Here is a 23,666-nt window from a genome sequence, read left to right on the forward strand (position 1 = left end):
GACCCACGTTGGACCAACCTAGGTAATTCAGCACTGAAATGTACTAACAGGGGGCCAATGTTGGGCCAACCTAGGTAATTCAGCACTGAAATGTACTAACAGGGGGCCAATGTTGGGCCAACCTAGGTAATTCAGCACTGAAATGTACTAACAGGGGGCCAATGTTGGGCCAACCTAGGTAATTCAGCACTGAAATGTACTAACAGGGGGCCAATGTTGGGCCAACGTAGGTAATTCAGCACTGAAATGTACTAACAGGGGGCCAACGTTGGACCAACCTAGGTAATTCAGCACTGAAATGTACTAACAGGGGGCCAATGTTGGGCCAACCTAGGTAATTCAGCACTGAAATGTACTAACAGGGGGCCAATGTTGGGCCAACCTAGGTAATTCAGCACTGAAATGTACTAACAGGGGGCCAACGTTGGACCAACCTAGGTAATTCAGCACTGAAATGTACTAACAGGGGGCCAATGTTGGACCAACCTAGGTAATTCAGCACTGAAATGTACTAACAGGGGGCCAATGTTGGACCAACCTAGGTAATTCAGCACTGAAATGTACTAACAGGGGGCCAATGTTGGGCCAACCTAGGTAATTCAGCACTGAAATGTACTAACAGGGGGTCAATGTTGGGCCAACCTAGGTAATTCAGCACTGAAATGCACTAACAGGGGGCCAATGTTGGGCCAACCTAGGTAAATCAGCACTGAAATGCACTAACAGGGGGCCAATGTTGGGCCAACCTAGGTAATTCAGCACTGAAATGTACTAACAGGGGGCCAACGTTGGGCCAACCTAGGTAATTCAGCACTGAAATGTACTAACAGGGGGCCAACGTTGGGCCAACCTAGGTAATTCACACTGAAATGTACTAACAGGGGGCCAATGTTGGGCCAACCTAGGTAATTCAGCACTGAAATGTACTAACAGGGGGCCAATGTTGGGCCAACCTAGGTAATTCAGCACTGAAATGTACTAACAGGGGGCCAATGTTGGACCAACCTAGGTAATTCAGCACTGAAATGTACTAACAGGGGGCCAATGTTGGACCAACCTAGGTAATTCAGCACTGAAATGTACTAACAGGGGGCCAATGTTGGACCAACCTAGGTAATTCAGCACTGAAATGTACTAACAGGGGGCCAATGTTGGGCCAACCTAGGTAATTCAGCACTGAAATGTACTAACAGGGGGTCAATGTTGGGCCAACCTAGGTAATTCAGCACTGAAATGCACTAACAGGGGGCCAATGTTGGGCCAACCTAGGTAATTCAGCACTGAAATGTACTAACAGGGGGCCAATGTTGGACCAACCTAGGTAATTCAGCACTGAAATGTACTAACAGGGGGCCAATGTTGGGCCAACCTAGGTAATTCAGCACTGAAATGTACTAACAGGGGGCCAATGTTGGGCCAACCTAGGTAATTCAGCACTGAAATGTACTAACAGGGGGCCAATGTTGGGCCAACCTAGGTAATTCAGCACTGAAATGTACTAACAGGGGGCCAATGTTGGACCAACCTAGGTAATTCAGCACTGAAATGTACTAACAGGGGGTCAATGTTGGGCCAACCTAGGTAATTCAGCACTGAAATGTACTAACAGGGGGCCAATGTTGGGCCAACCTAGGTAATTCAGCACTGAAATGTACTAACAGGGGGCCAACGTTGGGCCAACCTAGGTAATTCAGCACTGAAATGTACTAACAGGGGGCCAACGTTGGGCCAACCTAGGTAATTCAGCACTGAAATGTACTAACAGGGGGCCAACGTTGGGCCAACCTAGGTAATTCAGCACTGAAATGTACTAACAGGGGGCCAATGTTGGGCCAACCTAGGTAATTCAGCACTGAAATGTACTAACAGGGGGCCAATGTTGGGCCAACCTAGGTAATTCAGCACTGAAATGTACTAACAGGGGGCCAATGTTGGACCAACCTAGGTAATTCAGCACTGAAATGTACTAACAGGGGGCCAATGTTGGACCAACCTAGGTAATTCAGCACTGAAATGTACTAACAGGGGGCCAATGTTGGGCCAACCTAGGTAATTCAGCACTGAAATGTACTAACAGGGGGCCAATGTTGGGCCAACCTAGGTAATTCAGCACTGAAATGTACTAACAGGGGGCCAATGTTGGGCCAACCTAGGTAATTCAGCACTGAAATGTACTAACAGGGGGCCAATGTTGGGCCAACCTAGGTAATTCAGCACTGAAATGCACTAACAGGGGGCCAATGTTGGGCCAACCTATGTAATTCAGCACTGAAATGTACTAACAGGGGGCCAATGTTGGGCCAACCTAGGTAATTCAGCACTGAAATGTACTAACAGGGGGCCAATGTTGGGCCAACCTAGGTAATTCAGCACTGAAATGTACTAACAGGGGGCCAATGTTGGGCCAACCTAGGTAATTCAGCACTGAAATGTACTAACAGGGGGCCAATGTTGGACCAACCTAGGTAATTCAGCACTGAAATGTACTAACAGGGGGCCAATGTTGGACCAACCTAGGTAATTCAGCACTGAAATGTACTAACAGGGGGCCAATGTTTGGCCAACCTAGGTAATTCAGCACTGAAATGTACTAACAGGGGGCCAATGTTGGGCCAACCTAGGTAATTCAGCACTGAAATGTACTAACAGGGGGCCAATGTTGGGCCAACCTAGGTAATTCAGCACTGAAATGTACTAACAGGGGGCCAATGTTGGGCCAACCTAGGTAATTCAGCACTGAAATGTACTAACAGGGGGCCAACGTCGGGCCAACGTTGTATGACCAATGACCATTGGCCAACCGTACAACCATATGCCAACGTTGGCCCAACGTAGTCATGCTATCTGGGACATTCCTCAGGACTTAATAGACAACCCAAACACCAGACAGGATTTCTAAACAAGACACGTGGCTTGGTGGCTTTGGGTTCATCAAGTACAATGTTTTCCGACGTAGTAACAAACCCCAGGGACCTGGCACACATACTCAACCCTCGGACCCCAGGGACCTGGCACACATACTCAAACCTCGGTCCACAGGGACCTGGCACACATACTCAACCCTCGACCCCAGGGACCTGGCACACATACTCAACCCTCGGACCCCAGGGACCTGGCACACATACTCAACCCTCGGTCCACAGGGACCTGGCACACATACTCAACCCTCGGTCCCCAGGGACCTGGCACATATACTCAACCCTCGGTCCACAGGGACCTGGCACACATACTCAACCCTCGGTCCACAGGGACCTGGCACACATACTCAACCCTCGGTCCACAGGGACCTGGCACACATACTCAACCCTCGGTCCACAGGGACCTGGCACACATACTCAAACCTCGGTCCACAGGGACCTGGCACACATACTCAACCCTCGGTCCATATTATATATTGTTTATTATCAAGGGTAGTAACATCCCGGTAAAGAAAACAGAACTAGAAAAAGTAGGAACGTAAGGTATAGAATGGTACCCTGTCACTAAATATTAAAATAATAAATAAAGTTGACTTTTATGAGTTTTGGTCTCGAGGATATGTCTGATTATAGACTCAAGTTTCAAACCAGGAAGAGATAAGCTATATAACAATTTGGCTGAGCAATTGTTAACAAACAAAAAACACTTTGGAACTGGTTCTAGGACTAGGTAGGCAAAGCTGCTAACGGGTAGCCAATTAACACAGCCCGCCTATTTTACTGTCTGAGGATCGGAAATTGGATTGAAATCAACAAGTCACTATATTTTTGACTTCCACCTTCTCTTTCTCTTAATAAAAGACAATAACATGCACATGTATTGTACATAAAGACAGGTAACTTAGAGTGTACGAATACAGCATAAAACATCTTTCTATGTATCTCGGTTGATTAATATACATCTTGGACATGTTGGAAAGTAAGCTGAACTTTACACGACGCAGGACACAATGTGATGCGAGTGAACAGATGGGCCGGGGTACAATGTAGGGGGTCGTACAGTGTATGTCCCGTACAGCCCTCATTACCGCGAGATTGATGACAGATGTTGATATATATATATATATCTTCCTGATATTTCAACAGCCAGTCAACAAAGCATTAAAATCGACGCTCTGCACTAACACTTGAGAGGCAGACAGTGGTAAGGTCGGCAAGTACTAGATATTTAGAATATCCAAGGTACACACTGTAAATGGCTCTATGAGAGTGTTACCAATGAAAAGCATTTACAAAATACATGGCGACTTGCCCTCTGTCTCTGAATATTGAAATCATGAATTAAACTGATGTTTATAATTTCGGTCTTTACGGTAGTTTCAAACCAGAGGGAGATATCTAGCCCGGCAATTTTGTACAAAACCTTTGGGGCTGACGACCAGTCTGAAGTAACAATTGAGTGACCCTTATGACCGTAGTCGTACGCGGTGAAGCGGCCACAAATAAACAATTTACTTTCCTTGGGGAAAGAAATGTGTATAGCTCCATATAATCAGTGACTAGGGTTACAGACAGATGACGATGGAGAGAGACACCAGCTACACCAAATACATACACACCACTTAGGTACTATGACGAACGTGGTTTCCATGGCAGTAAATTTCGAGAGGAAAATGTGAATTTTGCATTTTTCATCAAATTTCATAGGAGGTGCTAAATCTACCGTCAATACTTGCATTCAAGGTCGCACGTGATTCGGTGTGCTTAGTTTCTGATTGATTGTACAGATAGAGTTCTCACGGCCGGGCATGCTTCAGGGTGAAACATGACGTCATCCTCGTGGAAAGATAACAAAGCCTCGTCGTCAACAAACCGTGTCTGTTTCTGGCACCTCAGGTGTTGTGGTCTAGTATACACCATCCACGTGCATGATTATATATATATAGCATCACATGGTAGTGGTTCGCCGTTTAGTTTTATACTCATCCGGTTCTTGTCAGTTTGTTAATCCGATAAAATCATGAACTAAAGTTGAAAATCCATTCTGTTCATATCTCTGCTGTTCATACTTCCTGTGGTAGTACAAGCAGGCTAGTACATCCGCTAACTTTCTTTGTTTTAGATGTTTTCACATTTATAATATTTTTAGATTAACTAGGTCATCAGACAACGAGTTAGGACGGCGTTGTGTCTGAAATCAATATACAATGTATGTATACATGTAACAATGTACGCTGAGTTCTTCAAACCATAATAACCATTTTCAAACGTAGGATCATAGCAAATATTGGTCATACCAATGGTCAGTAGTTAGGTCATAACAAATGTTGGTCATACCAATGGTCAATAGTTAGGTCATAACAAATGTTGGTCATACCAATGGTCAATAGTTAGGTCATAACAAATGTTGGTCATACCAATGGTCAATCGTCAGGTCATACAATATAACAAATTTTGGTCATACAAATGGTCAATAGTTAGGTCATAACAAATATTGGTCATACCAATGGTCAATAGTTAGGTCATAACAAATGTTGGTCATACCAATGGTCAATAGTTAGGTCATAACAAATGTTGGTCATACCAATGGTCAATAGTTAGGTCATAACAAATGTTGGTCATACCAATGGTCAATAGTTAGGTCATAACAAATGTTGGTCATACCAATGGTCAATAGTTAGGTCATAACAAATGTTGGTCATACCAATGGTCAATCGTCAGGTCATACAATATAACAAATGTTAGTCATACAAATGGTCAATAGTTAGGTCATAACAAATATTGGTCATACCAATGGTCAATAGTTAGGTCATAACAAATGTTGGTCATACAAATGTTCAATCGTCGGGCCATAACAAATGTTGGTCATAACAAATGTTCAATCGTTAGGTCATACAATATAACAAATGTTGGTCATACCAATGTTCAATCGTCAAAGAAGAAATCATCTGGATATCCAATTGCAACCCACCATCTATATACCAAAAAGTATATTATTACAGCGAAATAGCGACAACAAACGACTTTATTCCTGTACAGATTCTACCTGACGGAGTGGGTCAATATTTCAGGATGGCTGTCATGCCAACTAAATCAACATGATAATGACAACATCGGTCCATATTTTAGTCGATACGACTTGAACTAATTACACTTGCATACTTCTGTGAAATTCGTGCATGTATAATAGAAAAAAATAATGGCATCAGGAGCACGTGCTTCCATATCGTTTCTTCAATGTACAGTGTAAGTACGCCCCTTCAATGTACAGTGTAAGTACGCCCCTTCAATGTACAGTGTAAGTACGCCCCTTCAATGTACAGTGTAAGTACGCCCCTTCATTGTACAGTGTAAGTACGCCCCTTCAATGTACAGTGTAAGTACGCCCCTTCAATGTACAGTGTAAGTACGCCCCTTCAATGTACAGTGTAAGTACGCCCCTTCAATGTACAGTGTAAGTACGCCCCTTCAATGTACAGTGTAAGTACGCCCCTTCAATGTACAGTGTAAGTACGCCCCTTCAATGTACAGTGTAAGTACGCCCCTTCAATGTACAGTGTAAGTACGCCCCTTCAATGTACAGTGTCAGTACGCCCCTTCAATGTACAGTGTAAGTACGCCCCTTCAATGTACAGTGTAAGTACGCCCTTTTAATGACAAACATACGATTTGTAGCCAAGTAAAAGTGTTCGTGGTGATTTCCAACATACATTTTACTGGTTATAGATAGTACTAATTAGAGATATTGTGAAATTAAATGTTATTATCACTTTGAAATGCTATTTGTTCACGTTTTTTGTACGACCTAGGACTACCTGTACGACCTACTTGTAACTGAGTACATGTACGACCTAGGCCTAACTCTACGACCTACCTGTATCTGCGTACGACTCATGCCTACCTGTACGACCTACCTGTATCTGAGTACATGTACGACCTAGGCCTAACTCTACGACCTACCTGTATCTGCGTACGACTCATGCCTACCTGTACGACCTACCTGTATCTGAGTACCACCTATGCCTATCTGTACGACCTACCTGTATCTGAGTACGACTCATGCCTACCTGTACGACCTACCTGTATCTGAGTACGACTCATGCCTACCTGTACGACCTACCTGTATCTGAGTACTACTCATGCCTACCTGTACGACCTACCTGTATCTGAGTACGACCTATGCCTACCTGTACGACCTACCTGTATCTGAGTACGACTCATGCCTACCTGTATGACCTACCTGTATCTGCGTACGACTCATGCCTGTACGATTTCAAGATTTCTTTATTCACTCTGACACACAGCGTGTGTAACAAGAGGTCCATTTTTTTCATGTTACAAGCATGACAGGCAATATTAATACATGTGGTTTTCTTACAATATTGGAATTATTTAAAATATTATACATGTATAGATAGAACTGGTGAAAATACTGAATGCAAAGAAGGAAAACAGTACATGTACCACTAATCATTGTGATGTCATCATAACATATTACATAGTTTTTAGTTTTTTTTTATTAAAGATTGTAAACATTCCTTTCATTTTATAATAATTGTTTTTTTTTTTTTTTTTTTTTTTTTTTGTAAAAGTAGGCAGGAATATATCTGCGTCTTAACTGTATTAGGTTATAATTATTACAAATAAATAAAAAAAAAAAAGATGGAATTCATCTCCTCGTATACCCGTGTAACATAGTGGACATATTCTGTCTTGTCGTTGAATACCTGTCCATCTTCCTGTTTCGACCGGAAGTTTTATGTTGGAAGTTCTAAATTTACAAAGTACCTTCCTGTCCTTTATATATGTTTAATCGTTTAAGGTAATCTTCCATGCCAAAGTTGTCTTTTAATATACTATAAGTTTGTCCTCGTGACGAGTTTTCCAGCTGATCAAACCAAGTCTGAATGAACTGATCGTGTAATGTTTGTGCAATTATTTTTTTAAGTGATTGATATCAGGTAAACATATTTTCTGTGGCATCCACACAAAACTTACTCCGACATTGTCCGAGATATCTTTAATATAATCAATCCATTTAAATTTAATTTGACCAGATTCATGGAGAGAATACATCAATTTGTACATACGGCTAGACAGTTTATTTTCACTTTTAATAAGAGTATACCAGAATTTAATTATTCTCAATTTAATATCAACTACAATTAGATACCTTCCTGTCTCACCATATATCATAAAATTAGATGTATTTTTTTCTTAAACCAGGAATTCGTTTGCAAAATTGAAAATGTATTTTTTCAAGTTGACTTAGGTAGCAGTGTATAGTAAAAATGCCCAATTATGAAAAATATGGCACCGTGATGTTTTAGATACATTGTATATATATATGTGAACATTGCCAGTTAACCCTACATATTACTTCTAATAAAGTATATATATTTGTAATCTGTACAGCATTTGCAATTTTAATACAGCTCTGAAGGATAAGTAAACCTATTTTTTTTCTGTGAGTTTTAGAGCTGGGAATACCATGGTAACAGTTTAAAAATTGCTCAAAAATTGCAAAATATTGTGATATTTGACCCAAAATGAGACAATTCTCTACACATTTTGTTTCTGAAACCTTTTTTTGAAATTAAATATCTCTATCTCAAAGACAGAATTAATCTTGTTTTGACATATGTTGTAAATTAAGTTTTCCTGCTATCTTACCTTTTCTGTGGGCTTCCAAATTTCCTGTGTAAACACACTTTCGGAAAATCCGGAAATTTAAAATCCGGAACCAATTTATTAATTTTTGTTTTAACAAATGTGAAGCCTGTATGTACTACTTCATACTGAATATACCAATTATAGCGTACATTTATTTATTTTTCATTTTTTTATGCATATCATAATACATGAGTTATTTGCTTAACAAAAAAAATCGCCCATGGTCAGACTGTCCTACTATAGTGTGCTACCTTACGTTCTCATATCCCCATATTTCACACGAGTATAACTAAATTAGAGCAACTAATGAATCGAATACTTTAAATTGTAGGTCAACTGGTAGATTTATATTTCTTATTTTTCGATACACAGCAAAAAGTGCTGTTTTGGTTTGATCAGATAAATGGTTTTTAGCGGTCGTAAACTTTCCATTATAATTGAAAAATACCCCTTAGTATGAAAAAGAGTCTTGGATGTCTAATTGCTGATTATAGAATACAAAATATGCATTGTCTTTGTCCTTCTTTAAGAAAATATGACAATTTTTGATTTCTTAGCATTAACTGTAAGCTTCCATTTTTGACAGTATTCGTTGAACTTATTTAACATTGTTTGTAAACCTTTTGCTGTTTCCGACATTAAAACTGTATCGTCGGCATATAAAATAACAAACATTTTTACAAACATACCAATATTGTCACGGCATAACTCATCAATTTTAACTAAACATTCAACATTTTTTTCAGCAAAAAAAGTTTCAAGGTCGTTAAGGAACAAGGCAAATAAAAAAGGTGAACAAGTTTCTCCTTGTTTTAACCCGATGTTACACGTGAACATTTGAGATACATCATTTCCATTTCTCACACAAGATTTGGTATCGGAGTACATACCATATAAGACATTAAATATTTTGCCAGCTTTCTTACTTTTAAGGATCTTTTGCCATTAACCTATACGCCTATACGACATACCTATATCCGAGTACGACTTAAGCCTACCTGTACGACCTACCTGTATCTGTTTACGATATATGCCTACCTGTATAAGACCTACACTGCATCTGTGTACGACCTACCTGTACCTGTGCACGACTTAGGCTTACCTCTACGACCTAGTTTGTACCGTACCTGTGTGTACGGTCACGGCCTACCTGTATGGCGTACCTGTATCATTGTACAACAGGTGCCTATATGTACGACCTACCTGTATATGTACGACCTATATGAATTCCTGTATATCCCAGCCTAAAATCAGTATCGCCGAACACACGCTCCGACATGCTGACGTGTTGGGCTTCGGATTCTGATTCGGCGCAGTGAGGGGAGGGGAAGGAGATATTTACACCTCACGCACAGCACAGTCAGTGAAAACCAAGAAACTCAATCTGGACCGTGAGTTATGTAACGAGAACCAGAAACACTTTCTCATGACATTTAGCCAAGAGTAATTTTCGCAATAACCACCTGACGCTACATATGGTACAGTTGACATTTGACTTTAACTGTCATTGTGGTTACATACATGTAGCTGTATTTTGAAAGGAATTACTTTGACAACTTCCAGGCAATATTGATGAAATACCCGTGTCCTAACAAGCATTACAGTTCCAACGGAAAGCAATGAAAGGAATCCATATAGTACACTTGTATGTTTGAATCTAGACCGAGGGGTGATGATGATGGATTCGCGGTGATGTGCACAATTCAGGACTCTCCCAAATTGCGTGATTTTCTTGTTTTTCGACATAGCCGTATAATATTCTTTTGGCCCCGGATATGACGCGACAGGTGACGTTACTGGTCAAGATGAAGTATGTGATTGGTCAATGTAGCGGTAAATGTAAAATGCAGGTATGCAGTTAAAAACGAACCAAAGTGAGGCGGAATGCAAACTGAAAAAGTCGATGTACCTTTTCAAATGACACATTAATGAAATTATATTCCTGATTCAAATGCAGTCTTATTATCACCAAAAATGATTCAAACTGATATAATTTTGTTATCCGTGCTGAAACGCATTAGTTCGTTAATTTATTTCACCAGCAGTTTTACATTTTAGCATTAAAAAATGACGTTTATCTTTTTTAAAGATATTTCTTGTTTTGTTTTGTTTTTTTAGTATCAAACATATTTATCTATTTGTGTGTGTGTGTTTTTCAATGAATCCCTCCTTCAAGTATCTAGTGGTCTTACAACGCAGGGTAATATTAATATTGCTAACATCGTCATGTTATAGGGTTAATTTTCTCCCGTACATGTACTCCCGAGTTCCGCCCCTTACTTATTTTGAACCTGAGAGATAAAAGGGCCGTGGATTTAATAGACACACACCGGACATTATATTAGATAAGAAACCTTGCCTATCTTGAGAAAAAAAATGTGTTTTCTCAAAACATGAAACTAATCATTATATCACGCATATAAAATGCATTTGTACTACTGCATGACTATATCGCAGAGCGTCTTTGATCACCCAATGGGTTTGTCATAAATGTGGCATTAAAAAGATTTAAACATTTCTTTAAAAGGAACAGCTATCACAATACGTTTATAGTGTTGTGAAATGAAGGTTATTAATTTACAGCTATATAACTTCCCGTTTTTAATACCATCACTCTCTCATATTAAGAGGGTTCGAGCTGGGATATCAACCTTAAAATATATGACACTTAAATGTGTAACTATGGCGTGACAGATCACGTCATCCGGTGGTGTTACAGTAACACACAGTTCACATGTTTTTTTTTACTACATGTGATGTGAATAGACTCACGAGACTCTACATTTTACTTTGTCTTCTGGAGAAGACACTCGCTCAAAACTAAAAATAATGTTCGGGTTCTGAGGACCAAGCTGTCTAATGATATTATATAACTCTATATTTTCGGGTTCTGAGGACTAAGCTTTCTAATATTATATAACTCTATATTTTCGGGTTCTGAGGACTAAGCTTTCTAATATTATATAACTATATTTTCGGTTCTGAAGACCAAGTTGTCTAGTGATATTATATAACTCTATACAGTGTACATGATCTGTACCTTTGTTTGTTTTGTTTGTTTTTGTTTAACGTCCTATTAACAGCCAGGGTCATTTAAGGACGTGCCAGGTTTTGGAGGTGGAGGAAAGCCGGAGAAAAACCACCGGCCTACGGTCAGTACCTGGCAACTGCCCCACGTAGGTTTCGAACTCGTAACCCAGAGGTGGAGGGCTAGTGTTAAAGTGTCGGGACACCTTAACCACTCGGCCACCGCGGCCCCTTATGATCTGTACCAAACTGTCCATTACCGTGATACATGTATCTTGTTTCACACATTGGAGTTATTTAGTGTTAATGAAAATCTTGAATCTTGAGAAGGCGGTAATCAATTTAAGCGGTGGAATATTTTAGATGATACCAACAGGGACCCACGAAGGAAGAAGCCAGGCGAAACCCAATCTAATTAATATCAGATGTATTTATATTCTACAGCGTAGTGCAAATGTACATCCGATTTTGATTAGATTGGGCGAAACCTGTCTTTCATTTACTAATCTAATCAAGTTATAAAATGGGAGACAATCGAATAAAATCAGATGACGCTGGATTCTGATTTCAATCAATTGCTATATTATCGACCACCTGACAAATATATATGGTTGATGAATAGTGTTGACCTAAATATTCAAAAATCGCAGTCTAAATGTATCGACCAAACCCTAGTTTATATACTGAATATGTATGTATATTAACATACGTATATATTTATTTATATATAATTATGATGACGATTAATTTATTTAATATACAAATGTATATAGAACGCCTGACCTACATGGGTTGCAAAGATAAGATATCAATATTATATCGTGTCTATTATATGATTACCTTTCGATGTAACATTTGTTGTCCCGTGTGTGACAAAGTTCGTCAATGAAGAACATTTATTTCATTGTCCCAAGTTATCTAAGTTTCAAAAATATCACAAACAAAATACTTCACCGCGACCACAGCATACGTAAATATGTACATCATGGGTTCAAAATAATTTGTCAACTTCCGGTATGCTTGTTGGCGAGGATTTCATTCAACTGGAGCTGACGTCAGAAATGTTTCTCGTCATTGTATCCTTATTGTCTCCCAACAAGAGAACAGACGTAGTCAAGTTACCAATATAAACAGGTGGTACTGGTGAAGTATTGTCTTAAATGACATACATGTAAACAAAAGGGATGCATGCATTTGAATATGTATCCAATCGAAAACGTCATTATCTATAGCAGCCGGCGCCATATCCAGGGTCTTTATTTCAAAGGCAAATGGTCAAGTAGGAAGTGTGGACTTCTATGATAGTGTATACCATACGTACAAAACCAATACATTGTTGGCCTATAGATCAAAGTAGAAGGTACTCTGAAGAACACACGGGTAAAGTAAAGATAAAATGCTTTGAGATCTAATCCAAGGCTAACTGTATACATGTAGTTAATATGTTCTTAAGGATCAATGTTTGTCGGTACATGTCTACATGTAGTGTGTGGGGACGGCCACTGTAGTGGTAGACGTAATTAGTGTTTGTCAAAGGGGCAGATGGATGAGGATATCTACTGTGGCTCATTGTCATGTCTGAGGCGTTCTTACACTAGTACTAACAGTCTGAGGAACATTGATCCACACACTAGTACTGACACAATCTGAGGAACATTGATCCACACACTAGTACTGACAGTCTGAGGAACATTGATCCACACACTAGTACCGACACAGTCTGAGGAACATTGATCCACACACTAGTACTGACACAATCTGAGGAACATTGATCCACACACTAGTACCGACAGTCTGAGGAACATTGATCCACACACTAGTACTGACACAATCTGAGGAACATTGATCCACACACTAATACTGACAGTCTGAGGAACATTGATCCACACACTAGTACAGACAGTCTGAGGAACATTGATCCACACACTAGTACTGACACAATCTGAGGAACATTGATCCACACACTAGTACTGACAGTCTGAGGAACATTGATCCACACACTAGTACTGACAGTCTGAGGAACATTGATCCACACACTAGTACTGAAACAATCTCAGGAACATTGATCCACACACTAGTACTGACAGTCTGAGGAACATTGATCCACACACTAGTACTGACAGTCTGAGGAACATTGATCCACACACTAGTACTGAAACAATCTCAGGAACATTGATCCACACACTAGTACTGACATAATCTGAGGAACATTGATCCACACACTAGTACTGACAGTCTGAGGAACATTGATCCACACACTAGTACTGACACAATCTGAGGAACATTGATCCACACACTAGTACTGACACAACCTGAGGAACATTGATCTACACACTAGTACTGACAGTCTGAGGAACATTGATCCACATACTAGTACTGACACAACCTGAGGAACATTGATCCAAACACTAGTACTAACACAACCTGAGGAACATTGATCCACACACTAGTACTGACAGTCTGAGGAACATTGATCCACACACTAGTACAGACACAACCTGAGGAACATTGATCCACGCACAAGTACTGACAGTCTGAGGAACATTGATCCACACACTAGTACTGAAACAATCTGAGGAACATTGATCCACACACTAGTACAGACAGTCTGAGGAACATTGATCCACACACTAGTACTGACACAATCTGAGGAACATTGATCCACACACTAGTACTGACAGTCTGAGGAACATTGATCCACACACTAGTACTGACAGTCTGAGGAACATTGATCCACACACTAGTACTGAAACAATCTCAGGAACATTGATCCACACACTAGTACTGACAGTCTGAGGAACATTGATCCACGCACTAGTACTGACAGTCTGATGAACATTGATGCACCCACTAGTACTGACACAATCTGAGGAACATTGATCCACACACTAGTACTGACAGTCTGAGGAACATTGATCCACACACTAGTACTGAAACAATCTCAGGAACATTGATCCACACACTAGTACTGACATAATCTCAGGAACATTGATCCACACACTAGTACTGACAGTCTGAGGAACATTGATCCACACACTAGTACTGACACAATCTGAGGAACATTGATCCACACACTAGTACTGACAGTCTGAGGAACATTGATCCACACACTAGTACAGACACAACCTGAGGAACATTGATCCACACACTAGTACTGACAGTCTGAGGAACATTGATCCACACACTAGTACTGACACAACCTGAGGAACATTGATCCACACACTAGTACTGACATAATCTCAGGAACATTGATCCACACACTAGTACTGACAGTCTGAGGAACATTGATCCACACACTAGTACAGACACAATCTGAGGAACATTGATCCACACACTAGTACTGACAGTCTGAGGAACATTGATCCACACACTAGTACAGACACAACCTGAGGAACATTGATCCACACACTAGTACTGACACAACCTGAGGAACATTGATCCACACACTAGTACTGACACAATCTGAGGAACATTGATCCACACATTAGTACTGACACAATCTGAGGAACATTGATCCACACACTAGTATTAAGAGAGTAATATAGACTACCTACCGATGGTAGAGATCCACACAAGGTACACTATCTGCTGGTAGCCATGGAGTTGTGATCTTGATGAAATACACGTGAATCATTACTACCGGACATCGCTACTTCCATTGACGTACACGCTGTAGGCAGGCAACTCATGTACCTACTGGACAGCACATCTTATTTGAATGAACGAATACTATCCCATGAACCGCAGCTGTATGTGTGGTAGCCACTCAGCAGACATGTGTAGTAGTAGGGGTGTTAATCACACTGCCAAATACTTACACACTATAGTGAGAGGAGGAGGAGGAGAGGTCACGGAAAGGTCAGTCCCTCACGGACAGCGGGATGTTTGAACCTAAGTGAACTCTCGCAAGGGCATGTACAACTTCAACAACTAACGGTTTGTGAGAACATTGTGTACTAAGATCCTTGCTGGTTAGACTCGGTTTTAGAAACCAGTCCAAAGTTAGGACCATTCACAGCAGTAGCAGTCAATTATGGACTGACAATTACATCGTCGTAAGCTGGCCATGCCTGTAATGATCAGATACGTCGTCAGAGTGACGTTTGGTTTATTTTTAATACCGCTAGTCCTACCATACCCCCCCCCCCCCCCCCCCCCCCCCCCCCCGCCTAGTTTGAAACTTCGGGACTCTATAATCAGACTTTTCTAGAGACTAACATATCAAACTAAGTATTATTTATACTTTTAATATTCTAGAGTCCTCGCCAGCTGTAAAAAAGCGAATACTTGTTAAAGACCAGTACTAACATATGTAATCTATATTCCAGGCACAAACACACGAAAATGTTCTCATACATACATATGTACATGCAGAAACATATATAATACATGTTTCTGATACATGTATTTGTTAAAAACAGTGGCAGGAGGATTGGCACAAGTTGTATAATGTTGTAACACTACCAATACGTGCACGCTGATTTACCACACGAGTAAACAAAAACAAAACAAAAACCCTAACAATTCCCCCGTCGCCTGGCCAGACTTCTAATTTATAGTGTTGTATCTATCGCCATTGTTAAGAGCAGTGCAATGTAAATTAAATCAAAGCACTTATATTTGAATTAAGGTTCAGACGGGTTAAGTACTGGATCGAGTTGTTTTTTGTCGCTACAAACATGAGTACAAAAATGTTGTTGTGTTTATCCTGATGTGTATAGAGTATTGTCGACGTTGTTGTGTTTATCCTGATGTGTATAGAGTATTGTCGACGTTGTTGTGTTTATCCTGATGTGTATAGAGTATTGTAGACGTTGTTATGTTTATCCTGATGTGTATAGAGTATTGTCGACGTTGTTATGTTTATCCTGATGTGTATAGAGTATTGTAGACGTTGTTATGTTTATCCTGATGTGTATAGAGTATTGTCGACGTTGTGGTGGATTGTAACGCTAAATGCCCTATGATTTGGTCAAAATCACACCAAATTGGTCGCCGCGAAACCATGTCATTTTATCATATGAAAGGACCACATCCACTGGATATATCCACTAGAATGACCTCAGATTTCTAGAATATTAATTAAGATCATAAATAGAACCGAGTCTGGTGGCCCGTCTACATATCCCTACAACAAATACACGAGGAAAACAAGCAAGTAACGAACACAGGGAATGTGTAGTTTGAAAATGTGATAAATAGTCTTACATTCGTGTTCTTTTTTATTATCATTATCCGGAAAACAGTAATTTCTCAAAGATGACCATCACTAACGTAATGAAATACCTGAAAACAAATAGTATTGCCTCCATATGACCATTCCTATACGCATGCTTGAAGTAGTGATGATGAAGTTAGAACATCAAGCTACAGTATTTTCCCCCGATGGTCGTTCGGACAAGTTAGAAAGTTGTTAATACCTGAATATGCTTTTCGCACTGCTTGGGATCCGGAGATAAATATGGCGCCTCATTGGTATGTCATGCTGTCAATCTATTCGATCGGATAAGGATGTCATTCCCTTTCCATATAAATATAACGGTTACTGTTTGAAGGAAGATAAAAATATCATATCTCATGTAGGGAAAAAACTCACTCTGGACAAGATATCGGAAATTCAAATCATTATTGACTGTACCTTGCGATTGATTAATTTGTGTAACCTCTAATTTTACATATACGGGATCGAGCATATATGACTACTGATTTTCTTAATAATGATTAAGCTGCATTTTATTGTAATTATTAACAGTTAATATATATTAATTCGTCTCGTTGTTCTATGAGATGCGATGATAAAGAATTTAAATTTGATTTTTCCATGTTTGACCTACTTCTGATCCTGGGGCAATGCGAGGCCTCGACCTTGACACATTCTCTGTTAGCATGTCATGCAGAAGGTTAGCCCTGACATGATCTACACGACACACTGAGTGCGCATGGAATCAAACGAATGAGCATGAAGTTAGCGTCGTTGAAAACTGTTTTTAAAACGTTCAATTTATATTTGTGACCTTGACCTTTGAACTGATGATCACCAAAACGTTTGATGTAATGATCAGCACGATGTTGTTTATCAGGTACATTTACTAAAATATGAACTAAGAAAAAATAGGGAAAAAACCCTTCCAAATGGAAAACCGTATAATAACATATTATGTACCGTGTAAAACGTCACCCCTTACAATGCCTAACTAGCTCTGATCGATTTCTGGTGTGAAGTTACATGTAGATGGCGGGAAGAGAGGATATATAGGTGTCTATGTACAGTCCGGCGCAGTCGTAAGCCCTCGTGATGGTAAGTTGTTATGTACTAAGTATATGGTAATACTGGTCGGTGATACAAATAAATTCCAGTGGCCTAAATAACAACGTAACAATATGTCCCTGTCATGTGTTAACCAGACTGTTGATAGAAAACAAAATTGAAATCCATTCGGCATCTACATGTACTGTTTAGCATAACATATAGAGTCCGTGATTTAGGCTAGGGCCAGTATAGCCTATATCATTTTGAAAAGTATTATAAGGAGACGCCGCAGTATTTAAAACTGATGTTTTCTAAGTGTTCAAATAAGAGAACAAGACGATGTATGCATCTCTCGCTTCTCGGTACCTCATAACTTTGACAGTGTTTTCGTCAGGACAATCACGTAAAATTGTAGCAATAATTCACACAGAAATGCCAATAATAATATTTGTCGTTTTTCAACCAAAATAATGTTCATGTAGAAAATACTAGAAAATAAGAGAATCGTGTTTAAATGAATGTGTTTTTGATATTATTCCATCTCAATATTCCGAAATGAATTATAATGAAACAACGTCCTGACAAACACATCCGTCAAAATTACGAGTATATTCTTTGAAACAACCACTTATTCTATGAATAATACTTTCCTAGTCAAATTTAAGAATCTTGGATTCATCCATGTACTTTCGACCATATCGATAAATGGGAAGTCACTGGATACGAGTAAAAAGTAAGACAAACTTACAGAGAAGTGAGAAATGTTTCCGCCATCTTGTTGTTCTCTCAGTAAAGTTTGTAACGTAGTTTCCCCACCGCGCTATATGACATTTGATGTACCGGTAATTACCTCTACAGTGGCGTAGGAAGTCGTCAAAAAGTGGGGGGGCAAAAATTTTTTTAACCTTTAATTTTACACACTAAACAAATCGTATGCCATCTCCGCAAAATTAGCCAATAATTATCATTTCAACATCCCATGATAGTTTTGATAATTTATGTAGTACAAAATAAGTTATTTACGCAAATCAGAATATATATATATTAAATATAGCAAAACGTGAATCACCAGGCCCGCCTAGGGCGGGGGGGGGGGTCCAGTAATTTATTAATAATGCGAGCGCCGTAGGCGCGAGACGATTTTTTTTTTGCGGGGTCCGAGGGGCCGCCCAGCGGGTCCAGGGCAGCGCCCTGATATGGGGTCAAGGGGGTCTAAGCCCTCCGCGGAAAATGAATATAGTACATTTCCAATAATTCGGGATCAGGCGCGGATCCAGGAGTTTTCGAAAGGGGGGTCCAGTAATTAAGTGATCATGCGAGCGCCGTAGGCGCGAGCCGATTTTTTTTCCTTTTTGCGAGAGGTCTGGGGGCCGCCCAGCGGGTCCCAGGGTGGCGAAGCCCCCCTGTAGATCTGCAATCGAAAGGGGGGCCAGTAATTTAGTGATAAAGCGAGCGCCGTAGGCGCGAGCCGGTTTTTTTTTTTTTGTATTTCCTCGTACCTGTCGGTAATAAGTATCACTCTATTCACGTTAAAACCGCGCATTCTTCTTCATGTTGTGTTTCTGTCTTTTTTCTCATTATGAACTCAATTAACTTCACAAATTATCATCAACTTATTGAATCTATGTGATGAAGTTGAGCAAAATTTCTTATAAAGATATAAATATTGACTTACCAGGCTGTTACACAGGTCTGAGGATTGATATACTAGTATAAAAGTCGGAATGTTCCGGATGTACAAGATAAAGTTTTTATCGTTGCCTTCAAGAAAACATTATCGGTTCGGAAATATACAGATATTTATCGAAATGAATATATAAATTCGCGTTTTATCCCCTTTTTTTAGATTTTGGATGTCAAAAAGTGGGGGGGGCAAAAAGATATGTTTGCCCCCCCACTGAAAAAAGTGGGGGGGGGGGGGGGCAATTGCCCCCCCTGCCCCCCCGCTTCCTACGCCACTGCTCTAATTGCCAGTTTAGATTCCGATGATGGTAGTGACTGGACCAACCACTCTCACACTTCTCCCAGCATAGGATCTGACGGGGGATCTGACTGTACATTAACGGTATCCTCAAATAGCAATGCCTATATACAAGGTTCGTTACTTATGTTATAATACAGTATCTGAGATGGAGAGTACATATAAGAACATATGGTCCAACCTAGATTTTAGACTGGTTCCAAGTTTGTACGTACCTCTGACAGTCAGTATACCAAGACCTCCCCGAGACATGGTCACTACATCGTGTCGATACGCTGGCCATAATCCCTCAAACTAATCACTGTTCAAGCTGACCTGTGGTCAATCAAACTGACCACAGGGTGAGGTCATCGCCAGTACATACTAATCCCATTGTACTGCAGATTCCGATTCATATCCACACGTGTTCGATACGCCAACTGCGCATCCTCTACAATACGTGCACATCCGGTGTATGTCTAGATACTTAAAATCATTCTCCTCTGTAATTTTGACGGAATGTTAAACATTAGACTTGGTATCGTGGTAACTACATGTACACACAGATCAGGAGCCCGGTACACACGCATGCTCAGCTTAACGTATGTATCTGTCGAGCTACCGTTCTGTTATTTTAGGCTATATCTAGATACTTATCAAGAATAGCTGATCTGGAATTGACCAGAGACGTATACACCAAGTCTCCCTGATATACAAGTCTCTGAATTGACCAAGTTCTCAGATAAAATGTACTTAATATTTCATTTTATAATCGCTATTTAACAAGATAATGACAACACGTGTGTCACAAGTGTTGGACACATACATAGTGTAGGTAACCAAATTCAAATTAATTTTATTTCTCTTTTCATAGGGACGTACATACATGTATGTTCCAGCTTTTCACAAGATAATGCATAGAGAAAAAATATCTACATTATAATGAAAACAATTATTGTGCTTTCAAAATAGCCACGGAAACAAAGTATAATTTTATAGGATGATGAGCTACATGTATATCCACCATGTCGCACGAGCGTGAGACAGCACGAAAACCTATACTCGTCAATGTGACTGTGAGACCAGGTCAATGTATGGCCCTGGTGAGACAAAGTGACAAAATGAAGACTTGCTACAGATGCGACAAAAATACTTTCGCCTTGTCAAGATACATGTAAAAAAACGCCTCAAAACATGTTGCGGGTAATAACGTCGCATGTACATACAAAATGTAGAAATATGCTCTAATACATCTAATACATGTACATATACACTGAAATAAAGGAAACTAACAGGTCCCCTTCCGGCCCGCGCTAAATATAGTAACATTGACGTTGTCCCCAAAACCCTGAAACTCTACCTTGATCTGAAGGTACTCATACTGAAGTTACATACTAACACACCTTGAAGCATGGCTGAGAAGTGAGGAAGACTGAATCGATGGACTGACAGGCGGACGGACGGGACGGGACGAAACGTATAGCCCCTCCCCCTCCAACACAACCTTACCCCCTATCCATTTCACCGGTAGGGGACTAATAAATCATTGACTGAAGCCAGACACGTGTACGTCCATTGCTACTGGTACATTTTGTAGTCTTTATAGAAAATACATCACGGTGAGACAAGTCTCCAGGCGATGAAACATGTTCGAGGAAGTCTTTTCCCATTTTTTCCGATTTAGTTATATAATTACCATATATAGATACGATGTTGCTCCGTGATAATTACTTATTCCTTCCACTTATATACTGTGGATGCTGTTAAACATTCTTATTTCCAGAAAACCCTATAATTTTAAGCCAGGCACTTATTGTGACTAAACACCGGGATGTTCCCACGTTTAGACAGCCATTCAAACCTGGTGTTTACACATTCCCCCGAGAAATATTTTTACAAACGGCTAATACATGTCTGATGGTATTTGTGTAGGATTTACTTGGGTTGATTGCAGACCTAGTTAGATATAGACAGACGGTGGTAGAAGTAGGAAGTGACTATAAGGGTATACAGGTGTGTACGTCCTTTGTTATTCTCACCTGATATCGTACGATCTGATATCACACACGTGGTTTCTACAAATCGGTATACATGTGTGTACGGCAACACTAGTACACGAAATGTTCATTGACATAAAACAATATAACTACAAAGATTTAATACTTACGATCGTCCGTTGGTTAAATGTGATTTCAATGTGTCGCCATTAAATTGTCCGTAAATCACACATGCGAGTCCCACTCCGTAAACAAATCCCACTGATGTAAGAAAGGGGTTTACCCAGGTAAACAACTCAACGGGTACGCTCACCTTACCGCGTCACAGCGCCACAGCCGCTGCTGTTTTGTTTTTAAAAAGCTTGGTCAGCTTACAAGCTTTTATGTACCACCCTAAGTTACACCGGTTTGTATTTGGTGTAGTTACACCGATTTGTATTTGGTGTAGTTACTTCCCCATATATAAGTCCGAACCAGATACCTCAGTACTATACACAGATAACGACCACTGTACATACATGTCTCTGGTTGAATGTGTGTATATATTTTTAAAATGTCATGATATAAATAGCAGGTGCAGCCTTGTTAGTCGAGTATCTCGTACCGCTAGATTTTACGGGAACTGCAACAAATAAGGGATTTGAGAAAAGGGGGTCCCTCTTGGGAATTTTTAAAACATATTTTTTCCCTCTTGGGAATGCCTTGACACCGAATATTTTAATGTTATATGTAAATGACGTGTACATGTGATGTAAGACACTTTAAATTCTTATGAAATACATATCTGATATAGTATATATGTATCCACAAACGTGATATATATATATACGTTTCTATAATACAAATTTACGTCAGAGATTAAGATGCAAGAAAAAGTCTATATATTATTATGCGTTTTATGAAAACGAAAAACAATATAGAGAGAGAGAGGGAGGGAGCGAGAGAACAAATACCACAGGGATCGTGGAAAAAGAAAGAAAAAAATTTGGTCCGACCACGACGAGACTCGAACTCGCAATCTTCCGATTCGAAGTCGGACGCCTTATCCATTAGGCCACGCGGTCCATTACTTTCATAGAAACATTTTAAAACCACAATCAAGAAAGATATTCTGACAAACCCCATACACTCTACATTATATAAAAGTGTATTCCGAACGATAGGTTAATGGCTACTTAATTGTATAATTTTAAAGAGCTTTAATACACATCTTTAACAACGTTACTCATTGTTAAAATCGATTACTTTGTAAATGTATGCGGTGACAAAACTGAGTGTCCTTAACACTTAATGGACGACGGGAGACAACTCTTACATAACCATCCCTTACAGAACATCGCAGTCTGGTCTCAATCTACTGGATATTGCTAACTACGGCATGTCTACAGTACAACAGACAATGGAGATCGAGATTCAAGATGTTTTTATTACTAGGGTCAGACAATTACACAAGGTGTTGTTTTATGTTCAGTTATTTTATTGTTCAAAGACATACATGTAGCTCTGAGAGGAAAACAATATGCCGCCCTCCATTCGACAAACCGAGCACTCATGTCTAGAGATTAAGATGGAATAGTCTATATATCACTGTATCGTTTAGAATGGACATACAGTTTACCTCTCAACTACAGTATAGATTCCAGACAATGTATTGGCTGGCGAGGTTACCTCACCTAACCGTATTGCTTCCCTCTTCCTGTAGTGAGAGGTAATTCTATCATCGGTAATATCTAATAATGTAAAGCTACTAAACCCATGTATTTGTCCGTTCTCTGTAAAAAAAAATCAGATTCAGTCCAACCTTTTCTTCTTGATAAATGTTTCTGTGTTTGGTAATTATC

At 39.8% G+C, this 23,666-nt stretch overlaps 1 protein-coding gene and 1 non-coding gene across 4 annotated transcripts in view; both read right to left on the reverse strand.

Moving 5' to 3' along the window:
* The window catches only part of LOC117339056 (carbohydrate sulfotransferase 15-like), a 42,709-nt gene extending 20,494 nt beyond the window's left edge, over positions 1–22,215 (reverse strand). The window contains exon 1 of one of the 3 annotated variants that reach the window (XM_033900423.1): positions 21,996–22,215. The gene's annotated coding sequence lies outside the window, so the exon portion shown is untranslated. Of the gene's footprint in view, positions 1–15,172; positions 15,298–20,064; positions 20,265–21,995 lie in introns of those variants that run through there. The other 2 variants (XM_033900422.1, XM_033900424.1) reach the window with 2 other exon arrangements.
* Positions 22,216–22,816: 601 nt separating this feature from the next.
* Positions 22,817–22,889, reverse strand: Trnar-ucg. Its single transcript has one exon. It is a non-coding gene; the product is annotated as a tRNA-Arg (tRNA).
* Between the last annotated feature and the right edge of the window lie 777 nt (positions 22,890–23,666).

Source organism: Pecten maximus, chromosome 12 (genome assembly GCF_902652985.1).
Source record: "Pecten maximus chromosome 12, xPecMax1.1, whole genome shotgun sequence".
Taxonomy (NCBI): domain Eukaryota; kingdom Metazoa; phylum Mollusca; class Bivalvia; order Pectinida; family Pectinidae; genus Pecten; species Pecten maximus.